Below are 3,940 nucleotides of genomic sequence, written 5' to 3' on the forward strand. Positions count from 1 at the left end.
CGATCACTGCACCTGTACACAGCCCATCTGAAATTAGCCCACCCAACTACCTCATCCCCATTTTGTTATTTATTTTTGCTCATTTGCACCCCTCTATTTGCACATCATCTCTTGCACATCTATCATTCCAGTGTTAATACTAAATTGTAATTATTTTGCACTATGGCCTATTTATTGCCTTACCTCCATAACTTGCTACATTTGCACACATTGTATATATATTTTCTGTTTTATTTTTGACTTTGTTTTGTTTACCCCATATGTAACTCTGTGTTGTTGTTTTTAATCGCACTGCTTTGCTTTATCTTGGCCAGGTCGCAGTTGTAAATGAGAACTTGTTCTCAACTGGCTTACCTGGTTAAATAAAGGTGAAATAAAAAATTCAATAAACATACCACTCTATTATGTGTAGGAATACTTTGGAACAGATTTCCACAATTAAAATCACTTAGAGCTGATTTGCTGTTGTTTTTAGTCATGTCCAACAATACAAAAATAAAACTGTTGGGGCCAAATAAAAATCAGGCCGCCAGTTGGGGATACCCTGCCCTAGAGGCTCAATTCAATAAACTAAGTTACAACTTTGAACAAGAGTTTCCAGTAAATCACTGTCTCAGGCATTACTATCATTAAACTTTTTTGAAAGAATAACAGGCCTTCATTACAGGGAAAGTACTCCAGAGTGTTATTTATGTAAATGAATCACATTAAATCATATAAAGAAAAAAAAATCTCCACCATCCTCTGTTGCAATGAGTCTTTTACAATGTGAATTTGGCAGAATCTTTTTGTGCAATTTACCTCAAGTCTCTGATTGAGATGAGGTAAACTTCCCGCTGCCTTCACTCTACCATTCCTGAACGGTCTTGTCCCACACCAACTGTCCATGTGGCTCCTTTGCCCCTTCAGGAAGAAGTGCCAGATAGGTAGGAGTCTGTGCTCCTTCCTCTGGGCTCTTGGGGGCCTTTGAGCCTGCCATGTCAGTGCGGACCCAGCCAGGGCAGCAGGCGTTGGGCAGGATTCCATCAGCTGCCCGGGTTTTAGTCAGAATATGAGCCTGAATCCTGGACAGCACAGTCACTCCAATCTAAACAGAGGTGAAAGAAACAGTATGATAAATCTGCCATTTGTTCACCTGTTTCAAGAAGCTAGGCGTATGTCGCAAGTCACTACTTCACAGGAGAGGCATTTGAAATGCATATATATTTTTTAAATCAAAATGCGTTTTTGTTTTTATGCCTTTTTGGAACATGTGAACTTTCATGTGCCTTAATAAGAAACTTGTATGCCAGCTGTAAATACGAAGACAATTGTTAAAATTACGAGCCTAGTTGGTTTAGCCACAGAAAAAGACAGGAACCTTCCCGCTAGCCATGATTGGCTGAGATAATGGATAGGCTGGACATGCCGAGAGATGAGTTCGGATTGGTCTGCCATGTAGCACGCTTCTGTCTATAACATGAGCTTCTCAGTATGTGTAGATAATCCTTGCTACCGTGGCTTTTTGAAAGATAAACGTTAGCCATGGATACCTGCAAAAGTGTTGCTACTGCACTCAACAACGTCGCTGCCCAGAATTTAGCAGGCGCTAACGACAAAGATCAGTGAGAAAAAGTTGTGATGGACTACTTTTCTGCACAAGGCCAGTGTGAACCGGAGTGACTTAACACAACAACGGACCAAACAAGCTGTAGCTAGCTACAAACCAAACGGAAAAGACACGCTGCCGTGAAGCGTTCATCCATGTATACGGGTAAGAGTCTAGCTACATTTTCACATATTTAACGTTTCTAATTTTGTCAGAAAGTCGTTTTTCATTGCAAGTTAAAGCATACTGTTAACTAGCTAGCAAATGTTAACTTGCTTGCTCACTAGCTAACGTTAAGTGTATGATCTGTGTAGTAATATTATTTGTATCTCAGAAAGCTATTTGCATTGCTAGTTATAGCCTAATGTTAGCTAGCTAGCTAACATTGAACCTAGTTGGTTAGCTTTAGCTACCTGCAGATTCATACTCCAGTATTTAATGCATAGTGGCTAGCTATGACAATCCGTCTATTGTAGCTATGGGTTGGGATTATGGTTCATTGTTTAGCTAGCTACATGTCGAAACAAAAGACTCCACTTCATAAGAGAATGATTACATGACCCATCAAGTTAGCCAGGTGTGTCTGGGGGGTGATTACGGCCAACTATTGTATTTCATGAACATGTACACATAAAGTGCATTTTTACCTGGAGTTTTCCCCTTATACTAGTGTAACCGGTGTGAAATGGCTAGCTAATTAGCGGTGCGCACTAGTAGCGTTTCAATCGGTGACGTCACTCACTCTGAGACCTTGAAGTAGTTGTTTCCCTTGCTCTGCAAGGGCCGCGACTTTTGTGGAGCGACGGGTAACGGTATTTCGAGGGTGACTGTTATCGATGTGTGCAGAGGGTCCCTGGTTCAAGCCCAGGTAGGGGCGAGGAGAGGGACGGAAGCAACACTGTTATACTAGGCTACTACTTTCACCACTTTTAGTCTCGAAATCTTTGGTTGTTTACTACACTACCTTACTCACTTTGTTTAGCACATGGCCTCACATATGAATCCTTAAAGAGATGGGTGGGGCTAAAGCTTAAGAGGGTGTGAACGATGCAGAACAGGTTTAGACAAAGAGGAGCTATCCAGTAGGAGTACCAAAACATTCAAGGCTCATTTTCTTAAAAGTGGGGTTACAAGTTTATCAAATTTCAAAGCAGAATTACTTTCCCATTGTTCCTCAACTACAGTGTATGATATACCATTTTGTAGCTCTGAGTCGCTACTTTTATCCAATGTAAAATAAAAAAACACAAATTTCAAATGTTGCTACATAAGACCAAATCGAGGCAGTTGGTCACATTTGCCCTTTCCCCTTAATAGTTGTGTGGACAGACAGAACCCTACCTTTGTTGTGCCATAGGCTGTGTTTGGCCACCCATTGGCCTGATGGTTTCCCTGCTGAGCGGCAATAACAAACTCCCCCATCAGCAAGCACAGCTCCTCCTCAGAGAGCTCAGTATCACGGAACCTTCAAGACATAACAGAAAAAAAGACCTTGTAATACAGTGGTTTATGACTGCATGTGATGATCACAGTAATGGTTTAATTTGAAAATGTTGTGTATGATCTGTAGTAGCATTTGTGTGGACAAAAATTGCAACTGACATAATAAACTGATTTGATTTTCAAATGTTGCTGTTGTGGCCTAAAGTACAATGTTCTTCATATCTGCTAATGCAACAGCTGCTATTGAAGGGATGAATCTGGCTTTCATTCAAGTTGGTCAGGTTTGCGGCTAGACGGATGTATAAAGATAGTGTATATTTCTCCCCCAATAGATTACAATTCAGAATGAAGTTAAGCATGAATGGGGCTTTCAATACAGAATGAAGGTCATACTTGGCTTGTAGTTGAGGGCTGCATGTATCAAGAGCCTTCTTGCTAACAAAGCTGGAGACATTCACCACTCTGGCATTTGGTCTGAGGAGGGGTAGGAGAACATGGCACACCCACATCCAGCGTGCCCCAAAAGTTGGTGCGCATGGTCACCTCAGCCTGTTCTCCAAAAGGCTCAGTTGCATCATCTAGGGAAAAAATGTGATGATCAATTATTGCTTTCTACAACAAGAGAGAGGGGGAGAGAGTGGGGGAGGGGGCCTATGTCAATATAGGTCACCCTCACCCATCATATCTTCAGAGCATAATTTTCTAATGCAATCACACTGCTACATAGGATCATAACTCATGTTACACAAAAGTTGCAATCAACTAGCCCTACTATCATTGCTAGGCAGTTTAAATTGAACAGCTGATTGTTGCTAAACATGGCACAAGATCAACCCACAAACCTCTCACTATCTGGCTACAGTGATGGAGTTATTATACACTGGCTCAGGCGAAAGCGGGTAGGGAGGA

The 3,940-nt window shown here is 41.5% G+C and overlaps 1 pseudogene across 1 annotated transcript; it reads right to left on the bottom strand.

The window, feature by feature from the left end:
• Positions 1 to 814: 814 nt before the first annotated feature.
• Positions 815 to 3,711, bottom strand: LOC311099842 (carbonyl reductase [NADPH] 1-like; annotated as a pseudogene). Its single transcript has 4 exons — positions 3,708 to 3,711; positions 3,425 to 3,609; positions 2,930 to 3,053; positions 815 to 1,087 (listed from the first exon to the last, which is right to left on the bottom strand). The product of its transcript is annotated as a carbonyl reductase [NADPH] 1-like (transcript).
• Positions 3,712 to 3,940: the final 229 nt, after the last annotated feature.

Source organism: Coregonus lavaretus (genome assembly GCF_964263955.1).
Source record: "Coregonus lavaretus genome assembly, chromosome: 24".
Lineage (NCBI taxonomy): Eukaryota > Metazoa > Chordata > Actinopteri > Salmoniformes > Salmonidae > Coregonus > Coregonus lavaretus.